Source organism: Lactuca saligna, chromosome 5 (genome assembly GCF_052625555.1).
Source record: "Lactuca saligna cultivar CGN05327 chromosome 5, ASM5262555v1, whole genome shotgun sequence".
In the NCBI taxonomy this organism is placed as follows: domain Eukaryota; kingdom Viridiplantae; phylum Streptophyta; class Magnoliopsida; order Asterales; family Asteraceae; genus Lactuca; species Lactuca saligna.
Window position 1 is genome coordinate 164420403 of NC_136421.1, and position 16132 is coordinate 164436534.

The 16132-nt window shown below is 41.6% G+C and overlaps 3 long non-coding RNA genes across 3 annotated transcripts; all 3 read left to right on the plus strand.

Moving 5' to 3' along the window:
- Positions 1 to 477: 477 nt before the first annotated feature.
- On the plus strand, positions 478 to 1098 carry LOC144998488 (uncharacterized). Its single transcript, XR_013660345.1, has 3 exons — positions 478 to 575; positions 678 to 753; positions 1035 to 1098. It is a non-coding gene; the product is annotated as an uncharacterized LOC144998488 (long non-coding RNA).
- A 135-nt stretch (positions 1099 to 1233) lies between these two features.
- LOC144998487 (uncharacterized) lies at positions 1234 to 1947 on the plus strand. The gene is made up of 3 exons (XR_013660344.1): positions 1234 to 1360; positions 1574 to 1792; positions 1873 to 1947. It is a non-coding gene; the product is annotated as an uncharacterized LOC144998487 (long non-coding RNA).
- A 115-nt stretch (positions 1948 to 2062) lies between these two features.
- LOC145047239 (uncharacterized) lies at positions 2063 to 2443 on the plus strand. The gene is made up of 3 exons (XR_013682166.1): positions 2063 to 2091; positions 2185 to 2272; positions 2361 to 2443. It is a non-coding gene; the product is annotated as an uncharacterized LOC145047239 (long non-coding RNA).
- The last annotated feature ends 13689 nt before the right edge of the window (positions 2444 to 16132 follow it).

Consider the following 16132-nt stretch of genomic DNA (forward strand, 5'->3'; position numbering starts at 1 on the left):
AGGTTTTGATTTATGATTTTTCTGTTGAACATGTATGGTTCTTCATTGAATTCTGAAAATTTCTCAAAGAATTTAGGCCCTGTGTTCAATTTCATCATATTTCTTTTGTTTTAGACTTGTGCTCAATTTCAAGGAGGGAGAGAAACCTGTGATATTTGTTGCTCTTATTTTCTTGATTTGCACTTAGGAACCATTGGTGTTACCAGATAGCAGGTTACCATGTTCTGCTATTAAACTTTTCACCATTCCTAATGAATTAAAGAATACTAAGAATAAATGACAGTATCCGTAAGGTCGGGGTGTCACATATAAAATATCAGGATATGAAAGTCACATAACTTATTCTCTCTGCAACAAATGAAAAAGCACCAGTCATATATATATATATATATATATATATATATATATATATATATATATATATATATATATATAAGAATCAGTATAGAATATTAATGCGGGAGTGTTTGTAGCTTTTTGGGTGTGCATATCTTGGACCATTTGGGCATTTCTACCACTTATTGTTGGATAAGTTGTTCAAGGGCAAAAAAGACACGACAACAGTTGCCAAAAAGGTATCCTAAGAACCTTTGATAATAAGGATAACAATGGAAATTTACAATCTTACAACTGAATTATATGACACCTAATTCGCGATTTGATCTATATATTTGTAGGTGTTGCTTGAACAAGTGACATCTTCTCCATGGAACAACTTGATTTTTATGCTTTACTATGGGCTTGTTATCAAGGGTAAGGTCTTTTTGGTTCCTTGTTTGAATAAATATGTTGACTATAATTATTTTAGTAGATAAACGATTATGAATTGGTTTAATGCTAATGGGGGTGTTTGGATGTATGATTTGAAAGTTATTATTTTGTTTTGAAAAATAACAAAATCATGAGTAATGATAGAAATAAGTTTTTCTATATAATCTGTAAATAAGTTTTCTTGCATTTAACCTTTTTAAAGTTGATATCATTTTTCAACTTTAAAGTCATATAATAATTTATGGTCATGTATATATATGCAGGAAGATCATGGATCCAAGTGAAATCTAAAATCAAGAAGGAATACCCCACAGTACAATACGCAGCTGCCATGGCTTTGCCACCTTTATCTATTCAAGGTGATTTGGGAGTTGTTTCTGCTGCTGGAGTTAGATATGCATATCCACTCCTAAAATCATTTGCAAAAATGGGACCTTAAGGTGTTCTTGGTGCCACAAAGCTTTTACGCCCTTTTTCAGAAATAGTTGATTCATTGGGACTCAAAGATCCTTTCATTAGAAATTGGGTGGATCTTTTGTCTTTCTTACTTGCTGGAGTGAAATCCGATGGTGTTCTTTCAGCAGAAATGGTACATAATCATATCATACATTAAAAAGTTTCTTTTAAGGTAGTTTTACTTTTTGGTATGATGGAATTGAGGAAGGAATGGAATGGGCTATTCCATTACCACATGTCCTCATCCATTCCATTCCAACCAAACAGAATCCATTCTATTCCTTCATATTTTATAGTTCTCTAAATGTCTAATCTTTTGCCTGTATATATATCCACATATTTGCAGATTTATATGTTTGCAGAATGGTATAAACCAGGTTGTAGTTTAGAATACCCTGTTGGTGGAACTGGAGCACTTGTTGAGGCTCTTGTTCTCATATTTTCCTTCTGATAAACTTCCAAAAATGTCAGAACCTTCACAACTTATGACAGAAAATACACGTTCTGATCTTTATGTTGCACTCCCTGTTCTCAGTCAAGGAAAGAAATGGGTCTTACTATACAGGTAAAATTTCATCTTCATCATATTTTCAGTTTCACATTATTCTTGAATCTTGATATATCATTATCTTTTTTATATGTTAGTACATGGAGGCATGGCATATCTTTTTCAACCTTATATAGAAGAAGCAATCTTTGCCCTGGGTTAAGTCTACTGGTAATGTCTTGTCTTCGTTTCTCTATATGTTAACAAAAGACTTTTCTACCCTTTTTCACTATGATGAGTAAATACTATACAGGGATCGAATGATACATTTGTGTTTACAAATACACTAGGGCGTCCTGTTATATATCGCCCCACAGGTACTGCATTTTCTTGATAATATATAAAAAAATCTTTTATAATTTTAATATTTATTTGGGATTTATATATTATGTTAATTGTGCATTTATTAGGGGTGAATCGGTATTTTACTCTTTGTTCAACTGAGTATTTAGCGCTTGGTGGGGGAAATCATTTTGCATTGTATCTCGATAGTGACTTGTAAGAGTGTTGCACTTGCATCATTCCTATTTTTCTTTTTGAGGGATAATATGGTAATTTGGCAATTTGCATAATTTTTTTTCCCCAGATTGAATGGGTCAAGTTTGGCCTCAGAAACTTATGGTAACTCTTGTTTGTCACACACCCAAGAATTTGAAGTGAAGGAAATTGAGGTGCTTTCTCTCACTTATTTTTGCAAAAATTACATTTTTGGTCCTCGAGTATGGCTGATTTTGTTCAATTTGGGTCCTACAAAATTCTCTTGCAAATTTGATCGTTATTTGAGGTTTTTGTAACGTTTTTACTCTTCGTTCCAAGTAAAATGAGTTGGGACTAAAATTGAAAAGATCAGCAATTGACAACCTTTCTCTGTGTTCAATGCTTTAGCTGTGTTTGCTCTAAGGGAGATCAACTTATCACAAGTAAGTTACTGTTTCACCCTTTTATTTAATATTTTTGTGATTGAATGAAAGTCTTAATGAAAGTAATGGACAACCTTTCTTTGTAAATGATGTTGTGATTGTGGGAGAGGTGTTGTGTTTTTCTCTGTTGCTAGGTAACCTTCTCAACAACAACATTCTACTTAAGCAGGTGAGTAATCAAGATTAAGGGAGACTTGTAATCATGTTTGACATTCCTTTCCAGTAAGAAAAAGAGTTGTATGATTATTTGTTAGTTTTATAGGAATGTATAACCCATGTTAGCAATGTTTTATTTTTGTTTAACATTTGAATGATTCTTTGTATGACATTACAATTTGTGTAATTTATTTTATTTTTTGAGTATGAAATTTTATTTTATATTATGCAATGGATTGTATTTTTTGTATATGGTATTTTATCTCTATTATGAGAAATTAAATGCAAATTTAATTTAAAAATTAATAAATATATAAATTTATTTTTTTTAAACATTTAAATTTACGATACGCAAAAATGTGTGTCATCTTCATTTATGACATGGCCTTTCTTGACAGGGGCTTTCTTGATACGCATTGCGTGTCATTAACACGCGCGTCGTAAGGTTACGACACGCTAATGCGTGTCATCTTCCTTTATGATAGGGCCTTCCTTGATACGCATTGCATGTCGTAAACGCGCGTCGTAAATGAGCGTCGTAAATGCGCGTCGTCTCTCTTTATGACAGGGCCTTCCTTGACACGCATTTGCGCGTCGTCTGAGCCTTTTACGACGCGCAATGAGCGTCGTAAAAGGCCTTTTTTCTTGTAGTGTTTCCTTGAGATTTTTCCCTTAGTTCGAATGCTGCTTGCTTTGTGCTTTGTGGGACTCTGAGTGGTGGGAGTTAGCCATTAGGCGAATACATCACGTCACATGTAATCAGGGTTGATGATGTGCACAAAAGTACCCACTAATTTTAATATTTATGACCTAACAAACTTAGACTAACTATGCTTATAGGCAGTGTACCTAGTCAGATTACAGTATAGCTTAGGTAAGTCGGGTGTCGATCACAGGGAACGGTGGTGAATTAATTTAAAATATTTGATTATAGGTTACAGGTCACATGAAAGAATAAAGAAATAGTTTAATAAATCTCAAACTAACAATTAATTAACAACTTTCGATAAATTAACAGGAAAACAAATCTCTTTAGGTACTTTGATTTAGATAAATTACACCTTAAAAACATAGACAATTGCATACATAAATTCATTTATTTATGTTCACCGATTCCTAAAATGATTAGATTCGCGTTCACTACAACTAATCCTTTAGCAAACAAGTCAATTCAAACAGTGATCAGTTGATTAAACTAACATGCTTCCTAGTGTTCAGTTCGTATCAAGCAAGACTTGTAAATATAGTTAATCGAATTATTAATTCAATTTAACCTCTTGTTGATGGTCATCAAACAGGGCTCACACATTAACTTACTTATTCCCAAGTTAATCCTAGTTTCACATTCGTTATTCCTAGACTTATAATCTCGATGGTCATCAAAAATCATAAGAGACAAGCAATCAAGCAGATGTTCAAGCAACTCAATTTACTTAATAATTAACAGAAAATAATCATCATTAACACATAAGGATCTTTTAACAAGATTGGCAAGATAAATTAAACATAAACAAATAATTCAATATAGCAATTAGTCTAATAATCAAAGCTTCATTCAATCATAAACAAAAAGTAAAAGGTTTTTACACCCAAATCAGAAACTGAATACAGAAAAGTACCACAATGGAATGCTAAACATGGTCACGTTAGCAGCCCATATGATTACCGACATGTATCCGCTCTCCAATCCTTCCGATCTCCGCTCCCGTTAGCTTAACGGCCTTCCGGCCTCCTTCTAGACCCTCAAAACGGCTTAACAAAAGTTTAATATCAACTAAATTAAGTTGGTAGTCGAATCCCCCCTCCTGGTTAGCTGAAACTCGACTTTTATAACCTTTGTAGCCGACTTACGTACGTTGGGCATAAGTCGGATTACGCAGGGCGTACTACGGATTACTACGCGATTGAACTTATCCGAGGCCAACCAGTACGCGGGGCGTACCCTTAAGTTACGCGGGGCGTAATCGGTCTAGTCCAACATTTTTAATTTCTTTTAGCCTCTAAGCCCAGTTTCCGCTTCAGTCTTTTCTTTTGTGCTTTATCGACAACGAATAGCTGCAAAACATAATTCAAAGCATTATGAGTACTTTTTAGTTCTAAGAGAGAATAAATAAGGCCAAAATATTGAGATAAAGTGCATAAAAATATATATAAAAATACACATATCAAAATACCCCACACTTAGTCTTTGCTTGCCCTCAAGCAAATTTACTTTTAATTTTACCAATATCGCACTAAACAATCCATTTAAAACTCAGCCATTATGTCAAGACCACAACGCATGCTTTTGTGTCTAAAATTTTCCTAAAGTACCCCCCCCCCCCCCCCCCATACTTTAAATACTCACAATCTTCATAAACACTTGCCCACTTTTTCCGAACAATGCTCATTTTATGCAACCCTCCGAATCCATCCGCAGAAAACGTCCTAACCTCAAGGTATTTTTAGTTGAGCAACCTAAGCATACATAATCTAGAATTACAAATTTTCGATACCACTATGGAGCTTCTTTTGGAATTCTTCACTTCCTTGATAATTTGATCTTTGATTTCTTTGAATTCACCACCTTATTTGAATTGCTTTCTGGTATCTTCAACTTTTTTGAATTCTTGGAATTTTGATCTTTTTGATCTTCACTTTATTTGCTCCAAAATTCTTCAAACTTTTCTTGTAATTCTCTCTCTTTTTTTTTACATGTACCTCACCTTTTTTACTCAAAACCTACATGCTTAAGCAGAGGCGCTCAACCTCAACCTTTATTGGTTAATGATAATAATTTTCCTGGATACATTTCAGGTTTAGGCTGCTAAACATATTGCATCCCTCAAACCAAGTGGGGTTATGTTTTTGTTCCATGATTTCACTAAAATAAGGGAGGCCACAAATGCACTATAACGTATATTGGCTCAACTAAACATTTGAGTTCTCATCGGATCATTTCATACAATATTAGCAAAAATTTAAATTATCACTAGTTTTTTCTAAATTAAACTATTATTTCAGGTTTTTAAAATTTTAAATTTCCTAAATCTAGCAATTTCCTAACTATTATTTTATTTTTATTTTTTTATTTTAATTTACTTTTACCGACCCCCTACCCCACACTTATTTCATACAATGCCCTCATTGTATGCTAAAACAAATTAAGAACATAAAAATGAGGAAAAAGGAATAGACTCTCCTGGGTAGTTGTGGCGAGATCGAATGGAGCTGCTACAAGTTGCTTCAAATATTGTTGAAAGACTGAAAACTGGAACTGCTGCTTCTGAATTCGCCGTAAAATAAAATCAAGACTGCCGACTCCAAAAAATATGGTGCACAAGATTGCAAATAAAATGCAATGTAGTAATCATGACGTGGGAAAGTGTCAACCACGTCGTCTCGTCAAGAATGACATCCTCTTCTCGCGATGAAAATCCCCCACAACATAAGAAAGTGTCAACCATGTCATGGCAGCCGGGATGATACGTCTTCCTCACGTCAAAATAAAACTCTATGGTGTGGGAACTACTCATCCACATCATAAGAGTCAAAACATCGTAAAAATGCCAATCTTCACTCACGAAATCTATATGCACCCCACACTTATGACAAATTGTGGGTCTTGACTATATTCTTCAACTCTCCCACGGCTCTCTCTAGCAACAGTCGGACTTAGCTGCTGAACTTACTGCCAGCTTTCTAAGGGCGAAAATTCTGCAGAAATCTAAACAACCAAAGAGCACCAACATGGAAAACAAAAGTAAAAGCAAACTAAATTAAAGTTTAATTACATACCAAATAAAATACTAAACTAAAATAAAAATAACACAAAAACATAAAAAAAAAAAAAAAAAAAAAAAAAAAAAAAAAAAGGATCACTCATCATCTCCATCATCATGTTGCTGTGTCCCAGAAGTACCGGCCCCATCATGTCGTGGCTGGAATGGTGGTGGGTAGGGGACCGAATACTGAAACCCCTGGTGGGCAAAGAATACGTTCAACGCATCCCCATACCACCGCTGTTGCCTGTCCACATGTGCAACATACTCACTAAGACGGTTAATGCCCTGAGCTAGGTAGCGCATATCAATCTCCGGCTCAGGTTCCTGCTGCGCTCCCCGAGAAACAGGTCTACACCGCTGGACCCGTCTCGGCTGTGGCTCGGCGGCACCCTCCTCATCCACCACATCATCAGCTCGAACCCTCAAGACACCATCTCCACCCCGCTCTAATACACGCATCGACTCTAACAGCTGAAGACTTATCGGCCTCATGTCGTGAAACACCATCGATCTCGTGATCTCACGCGTCAGCAACTGATATGATCGAGCTAACCGCGTGATAAAATGCCCTCCGCAAATTGGGCTATCCCCCCGAAGTCCCCTGGCCCTCTGTCCCAAATATGCAGCTAAAGCAACTGGAAGGTTCAGGTGCCTCCCCGGAGTAACAAGTGCCCATAGGAAATACAAGTCCGTCGAAGGCACTCTCTCACTATTCTTGTGATGCGTGAGAGACATAGAAATCAACCGGTGCAACATTCGGTATGTAGTAGACCGAATCATTCCCCCTCGTGCGGTAGATGGTGTGTAAACTCCTCCCGTAATCTCGGCCCAAAAAGTGTTCTCGTTATAGTCTTCTGGCCGGTCCGTGAGACAATCAGCAAGGAATGCCGGGAAGTGGACACTCTTCATCTCATCGGCTGTGTAAATACCAACCCGAGTCGCAAGCTCAGTCACGCTACATTCCCGGCTCACCCCCCCACCCCCCACCCCCCAGTCTGAAGGCAAAGGTTGTCCTGTCATCGAGTGCCTTCCTAGGATCATAGGAAATTGTAGCGTAGAACTCCAGCAAAATCTCCCGATAAACATGCTCCTGGATCCTGAACAAACGTGCCCATCCCTAACACACGAACAAATCCACACCACTCTCGTTCGAGTGCGTGTATTGCAAAAATTCCTGGATCAATGCAACAAGTCCAGTCCTGGTAGCCAATTCCCAATCGAATGAGGGTGCAATATCAATCTCCTTGGTGAGAAACAAGCTCAAGTTGGTGACATAACGTGCCCAGGTTGCATCGTTCAGCGTTTGCGGAAATTGTAAAAAACGATGATCGGTCACATCCTCGGGTGGGTTGGTCCTTTGTGTCCTTCGGGCCATAATCTGCACATATTATTAACACAAAACCAAACAAAATATCACAGCATTAACAATTTTTTTAGACTAAAAATATTGGTGCGGGACCTGGTCTTTACGCTGGGCGTACGTCCAGGTGCACGAGTCTGTCCCCCTGCTCATTCTAAAATCAATACCCATGACAAAACTATCAATTTAAGCATATACGCAGGTGGTCTAGTAAAGTCAAACACATGGGGGCAATACGTGTTAGCAAACGGAACCAACCTTGTGGTCCAAGGCAGTAAAAAAAAATTGGAGCCACCCTTTAAACTTATGACCAAAAAGATAAATCAATCCCCTATTGGTTCCTTATCTATTCAAGATTGGTAAACATTTAACAGGGAATCTGCATAGAGCAGTCAAAAAAATCGAAGTCAACAGGTTACGCTTGGCGTTCGTCCCTGAGGTCAAATCGATGGGTGTGGGACGGGATTAGGACCAAATTAAGTCCTAGGTTTCAGTTAACTGACAGAAATCGATCCATTCAAGTGGTAATCAGAACAAATAATTGCGAAATCGGCCCTAATTCAAGAACCCTAAGAACCCTAGATTTCGAACAAAGGCATTTTTCAACCAATTTCGTCGATTTAAACCCAAATCTAGTATATTGAGTACCCGAAAAACATACCTGTATGTCGAATTTTACTGGAAAAGATGAAAAATCGAGATTCTTGGAGATAAGTCGCCGTCACAGTTTGTGTGCGAAGGAAGGAGTTGTGAAAAGAATAACAAAGAAGTCAAAGGGTCAAGAGATATACCTGGTCGCTGATTTACGCAGGGCGTATATCAATGTTACACTGGGCGTAACCCCAACTACGTGAAAATCTATACGCAATCCAGGGTTTATTATGCGTGGCGTAATAAAACTTACGCTGGGCGTACTTATATTTGAAATTTTTCCTTTTCCTTTAATTTAACTTCCTTTTCTTTTTAATTATTTAATTAAGGGACTTAAAACTTAATTATTTTTTTCTTCTTAATTCTTCAGCTAATGATGACTTCACAATGAGTGATAAATAAAAAAAATTGAAACGTCACAATCACATATCTTTGTCAAGATCAAACGACAATGGTTGATTAAAAACCTTTGCATGCAAGAATTGGTTTGCGAAAATACCCACTTTCGGGACCCTTTAGAATATTTCTTTTGTTTTATTTGCACCTTTAACTAAAAGCGGAACAAGAAGTGACCTAACTAGTCAAGAACAGCAAGAGCTCGGTCTTCCACTTAACCACCACAATACGCCTTGCTATACTACGCCTCATGGATTGAGTTGGACAAATCAACAAAGTAGTAGGCTAAGCAGGTCAAGAATTCCCTAATCGCTTTCATTCTCGAAACCCATGCAAAAAGTAAAGTCAAGCAAAGTGTAAAATCCCAAATTCCTGCAAATAAAAACAAGAACCTTCCCAACAAGTGAAATGATATCATCGAAAATAAACTCTAAAAAACTAACTAACTATAAACAAATAACACATAAGCAAATAAATTAAATTAATGACACGCCGTTCCCCGGCAGCGGCGCCAAAAACTTGATGTGCACAAAAGTACCCACTAATTTTAATATTTATGACCTAACAAACTTAGACTAACTATGCTTATAGGCAGTGTACCTAGAAAGATTACAGTATAGCTTAGGTAAGTCGGGTGTCGATCACAGGGAACGGTGGTGAATTAATTTAAAATATTTGATTATAGGTTACAGGGCACATGAAAGAATAAAGAAATAGTTTAATAAATCTCAAACTAACAATTAATTAACAACTTTCGATAAACTAACAGGAAAACAAATCTCTTTAGGTACTTTGATTTAGATAAATTACACCTTAAAAACATAGACAATTGCATACATAAATTCATTTATTTATGTTCACCGATTCCTAAAATGATTAGATTCGCGTTCACTACAACTAATCCTTTAGCAAACAAGTCAATTCAAACAGTGATCAGTTGATTAAACTAACATGCTTCCTAGTGTTCAGTTCGTATCAAGCAAGACTTGTAAATATAGTTAATCGAATTATTAATTCAATTTAACCTCTTGTTGATGGTCATCAAACAGGGCTCACACATTAACTTACTTATTCCCAAGTTAATCCTAGTTTCACATTCGTTATTCCTAGACTTATAATCTCGATGGTCATCAAAAATCATAAGAGACAAGCAATCAAGCAGATGTTCAAGCAACTCAATTTACTTAATAATTAACAGAAAATAATCATCATTAACACATAAGGATCTTTTAACAAGCTTGGCAAGATAAATTAAACATAAACAAATAATTCAATATAGCAATTAGTCTAATAATCAAAGCTTCATTCAATCATAAACAAAAAGTAAAAGGTTTTTACACCCAAATCAGAAACTGAATACAGAGAAGTACCACAATGGAATGCTAAACATGGTCACGTTAACAGCCCATATGATCACCGACATGTATCCGCTCTCCAATCCTTCCGATCTCCGCTCCCGTTAGCTTAACGGCCTTCCGGCCGCCTTCTAGACCCTCAAAACGGCTTAACAAAAGTTTAATATCGACTAAATTAAATTGGTAGTCGAATCCCCCCTCCTGGTTAGCTGAAACTCGACTTTTATAACCTTTGTAGCCGACTTACGTACGTTGGGCGTAAGTCGGATTACGCAGGGCGTACTACGGATTACTACGCGATTGAACTTATCTGAGGCCAACCAGTACGCGGGGCGTACCCTTAAGTTACACGGGGCGTAATCGGTCTAGTCCAACATTTTTAATTTCTTTTAGCCTCTAAGCCCGGTTTCCGCTTCAGTCTTTTCTTTTGTGCTTTATCGACAACGAATAGCTGCAAAACATAATTCAAAGCATTATGAGTACTTTTTAGTTCTAAGAGAGAATAAATAAGGCCAAAATATTGAGATAAAGTGCATAAAAATATATATAAAAATAAACATATCAGTTGAATAATCTTAGAGTGTCGGATTCGATCCTACTGAATAGCTCTTGTTTGAGTCCAACCGTTGTAGGGACGAGTCGGGTACTCGAAGGATTATCTGAGCCTCATCACATGTGATGGTATTCGGGGAGTGGCTAACTGGCATTACAAGGAGGCCTGCAGCAGCTGAGGACTGGATAGAGTAGAGTCGTAGATTTCCCTAGGGCAAGCCTAGGATGAGTATAGCAGTGATCAGCCATAGTGAAAGGGATCTGGTGGAGTCGAGGCAGTCCTTGAAGAAGGTACGGATAAATGTGGAAGGTAGTATGGGCCCGTACAACTGAAAGCAGAGGATCCGTACCCGAACCAAGGAAAGCCAAGATAAGACCAGGGAACTTGTAAGTAGTTGTGATCCTTCAGGAAGTATCAGTATCACTAATGATTGTTGTGATGTATTGCAGAATGGTGGTACTTCGATCAAGGTCGATAGATGGCTGTTCAGGAGAGGGGTCAGGTTCGGGATCAGGTTCTGAGCAGGTAGATCAGGGACTACGCGAGTTCATCGCGTCAGAGATCACCAGGGGTATCCTTGAGTCGACTTCCATTATCTTCGGGTCGATCAAGGAAGGGATCATCAAGTTGATGGAGGATCGCCTCAGGGCGTTCAGGAGCGACATGGCATCTGGCCAGTCGGGATCTCGCACACTGTCCTTTAAGGACTTCAAGGGCAGTGGTGCGCCGAATTTCCACGGGGTGAAAGACCCCATTGCCGCCAGACGCTGGATTGCAGACATCGAGTCTGCACAGTTGACTAGCTTCTTCCCCGAGGGGTCGAAGGTGAGGTATGCAGCAGGGTGTTTGCGGAACCGAGCTCGAGATTGGTGGGAGTCAGTGGGAGACTCGTTGGGAGCCTCAGCTATCGAGGCCATGACTTGGTCAGATTTTGTGACCAGATTCAGGGCAGAGTTTGCGCCGGCTGTCGAGCTTCAATAGTTGGCCAGGGAGTTTTTAGACATGAGGCAGACGACTGAGACTGTGGTGGAGATCACCGCCAAGTTCTTGGAGAGGGCTTTGTTGGTGCCCCAGTATGCTGGTGACGAGGATATGAGGAGGACCCGTTATCATGATATGCTACGATCTGACATCCGGGAGCATGTTAGCTTTTCAGCTTGCCCTACCTTGGACTCTATGATTGCCAGGGCGAGGGAGAGGGAGATAGATTTGGAGCACATCCGGAAACGGAAGTCAGAGGAGGGACAGACAGGAGGGGCTTCGGGCAAGAAGCCCAAGGGATCAGATGGTAGGCCGAAAGGCCAGTCAGGACCGAGCCGCTGCAGGAAATGCGGCAGGCCGCACGAGGGGGCGTGCAGGTTTGGATCATCAAGCTGCTACAAGTGCGGCAAGACTGGGCACTTTAGCAGGGATTGCACTGCTCCGGCAGCAGTTATTCATACATCAGAGTTGCTGTGTTTCCACTGCAACCAGAGGAGCCACAAGAAGGCTAATTGCCCCTAGTTGACAGTTTCAGCGCCGGTGAAGGCGCCAACTCCAGCGACCCTGCGGATCACGGATGGCTGGCAGGGCAAGGCAGAGACTCCAGTGGTGAGGAGCCGAGCATTTCAGTTGACTACCGAGGAGGCACGCGCCGCACCCGATGTGGTGACGGGTATGATTCTTTCCATCTGTTTTTAATTTATGATGTTTTGATATTGATATGTGCTCGGTATATATATATATATATATATATATATATATATATATATATATATATATATATGTTTTAGGATCGTTCCATGTGAACGGTATCCCAGTTCAAGTGTTATTCGACTCGGGTGCATCCCGATCATTTGGGTCCCTTGCGCTTAGCAAGAAGTTTCCTGAGTCTTCGGGCATGTTGGATTGCCCTTTGGAGGTAGAGATTGCTGATGATCGATCAGTGCGAGCATCGATGGTGTTTTGGGATTGCGTATTGCATCTGTTTGAGGAGCACTACTTAGTAGACCTGGTTCCCATTCCGCTGCGTGGGAACAAAGTGATTATAGGCATGGATTGGTTGAGCCCTAATGGGGCGGTGATAGATTGCACGCAGCAGCTAGTGCGGGTCAGGACCCCAGGCGGGGGAGAGTTAGTGATTCATGGTAAGAGGCCGTAGTGTGGACCCGCAGTATGTTCAGCAGCGAGGGCGAGACGCCGCCTTCGGCAAGGATGCGCAGGATATGTCACGTACGTGATGGATACTTGGGAGGCGGGTAAGGCGACAGTGAGCAAGGTTCCGGTGGTGCGAGATTTCACAGATGTTTTCCCAGAGGAGCTTCCTGGGATACCTCCGGAGCGATAGGTGGAGTTCAGGATTGACCTCGTTCCTGGTGCGGCTCCGATAGCCAAGGCACCGTATCGGTTGGCTCCTCCCGAGATGCAGGAGTTATCTACGCAGCTGCAAGAGCTGCTAGACGAGGGATTTATTCGTCCGAGTAGTTCACCCTAGGGAGCCCCGATCCTTTTTGTGAAAAAGAAGGATGGGTCACACCGGATGTGCATAGACTATCGGGAGCTGAATAAGGTAACGGTGAAGAACCGTTACCCACTCCCGAGGATTGATGATCTCTTTGACCAGCTTCAGGGAGCGTCTTGGTTTTCCAAGATCGATTTGCGTTTGGGATACCATCAGATGAGGGTCAGGGAGGAGGATACGCAGAAGACCGCGTTTCGGACGCGCTATGGCCACTGTGAGTTTGTGGTGACGTCGTTTGGGCTCACCAATGCTCCTGTCGCGTTCATGGACCTCATGAACCGCGTATGCAGACCGATGTTGGATCGGTCTATGATAGTCTTTATCGATGACATCTTGGTTTATTCCAAGACTCAGAAGGAGCATGAGGAGCATCTGAGAAAGGTGTTGGAGACCCTGAGGAAGGAGAGCTTGTATGCCAAGTTCTCCAAGTGTGAGTTTTGATTGCGCGAGGAGCAATTTCTCGGACACCTTGTCAACCAGAACGGGATTCTGGTCGATCCGGCCAAGGTCGAGGCCGTGATGAGATGGGAGGTTCCGAAGTCTCCATCTGAGATTCGGAGTTTCCTGGGATTAGCAGGCTACTATCGAAGATTTATTCAGGATTTCTCCAAGATAGTCGTACCCCTAACGCGGCTGACGAAGAAAGTCGTGGTCTTTCGGTGGGGACCCGAGCAGTAGGCTGCATTTGAGACACTGAGACAGAGACTGTGCGAGGTGCCGATCTTAGCCCTGCTAGAGGGCGTAGAGGATTTTGTGGTTTATTGTGACGCGTCCATTTCAGGGTTGGGCGCGGTACTGATGCAGAGGGGGCATGTCATTGCCTACGCTTTGAGGCAGCTCAAGCCTCACAAGGCGAACTACCCGACGCATGATTTGGAGTTGGGGGCGGTGGTTTTTTCCCTCAAGATTTGGTGACATTACCTCTATGGGGTTCGATGTACCATCTACACGGACCACAAGAGTTTGAGGTACCTCATGGATCAGCCGAATCTGAACATGAGGCAGCGTCGGTGGTTGGACGTGGTAAAGGATTATGATTGCAAGATCCTCTACCACCTAGGGAAGGCCAACATGGTGGCCGATGCGCTTAGCCGCAAGGCGGCGCCGATCAGGGACATTTGCATGAGGATGACCATGGTGACTCCCCTGTTGGAGCGAATTCGGGAGGCTCAACAGGACGCTATCAAAGAGGAGCATTGGAAGAGCGAGCGTGTGGTGGGTCAAGTCTCCTTCTTTGATTATGATAGCCGAGGACTATTGACACTACACCGTAGGGTGTGGGTGCCGTATCATGGAGGCGTGCGCCAGATTTTGATGGAGGAGGAGCACAAGTCTCGATTCTCTATTCATGCCGGGGCGACGAAGATGTATAGGGATCTTTGTCTAGATTATTGGTGGCCCTGCATGAAGCGGGATGTGGCATGGTACGTTGAGCGGTGCTTGACCTGCAGGAAGTTCAAGGCCGAACATCAGAGACCGCATGGCAAGATGCAGCCGTTGGATATTCCACTGTGGAAGTGGGAAGATATCACGATGGATTTTATCATGAAGCTCCCCAGGACCGCGCGTGGAGTGGATTCGATTTGGGTCATCGTGGATCATTTGACCAAGAGTGCTCACTTTATCCCGATTCAGGAGAGCATATCGGCCGAGAAATTGGCCGACATATATATCAGCGAGATCGTGGTGCGGCACGGGGTGCCAGTATCAGTTATCTCGGACAGGGATGTGCATTTTACTTCTAGATTTTGGAAGAGATTTCATGACGAGTTGGACACTCGTTTGCATTTTAGCACCGCCTTTCACCCGCAGACGGATGGTCAGAGCGAGCGGACCATCCAGACCTTGGAGGATATGTTGCGGGCGTGCGTGTTAGACTTCGGTGGTAGCTGGGATACCTATCTTCCCTTGGCCGAGTTCTCCTACAACAACAGCTTCCACGCGAGTATCGACCGCCCTCCATTCGAGATGATGTACGGACGGAGGTGCGGGACCCCGATATGCTGGGGTGAAGTTGGCCAGAGAGTCATGGGGAGCACCGAAGTGGTGCTCAAGACGACCGAGAGGATCCAGCAGGTTCGGAGCAGGCTTCAGACTGCTCAGAGTCGATAGAAGAGTTACGGTGACAAGCGTCGATCCAACTTGGAGTTCCAAGTCGGGGATATGGTTCTCCTGAAGGTGTCGCCTTGGAAAGGCATCATTCGATTCAGGAAGTGGGGCAAGTTGGGCCCGAGATTCATCGGACCGTTCTGGGTTGTAGCCCGGGTGGGCAAGGTGGCGTATAGGCTGGATCTGCCAGCCGACCTCAGCCAGATCCACAGCACTTTCCATGTTTCTTAGCTGTGGAAGTGTCTAGTGGATGATTCAGCGGTAGTGTCATTAGAGGATATATAGGTTGATGACAGCCTGAATTACATTGAGCGCCCAGTCGCAATCCTCAACAGGAAGTCGAAGGATTTGAGGAACAAGAAGGTGGAGCTAGTGAAGGTGCAATGGCAGCACCGCAAGGGTTCTGAGTGGACTTGGGAGCCGGTGGAGGAGATGATGGAGCATTATCCTGAGCTGTTCCAGGATCGAGCAGCAGACTTCGAGGACAAAGTCTAAAATAAGTGGGGGAGATTTGTAGCACCTGGTTCCTGGTACGTAAATCTCACTTGTGTATTATCCATTTTTTTTAGCCTTGGACTCGGCGAGTCATAGGTC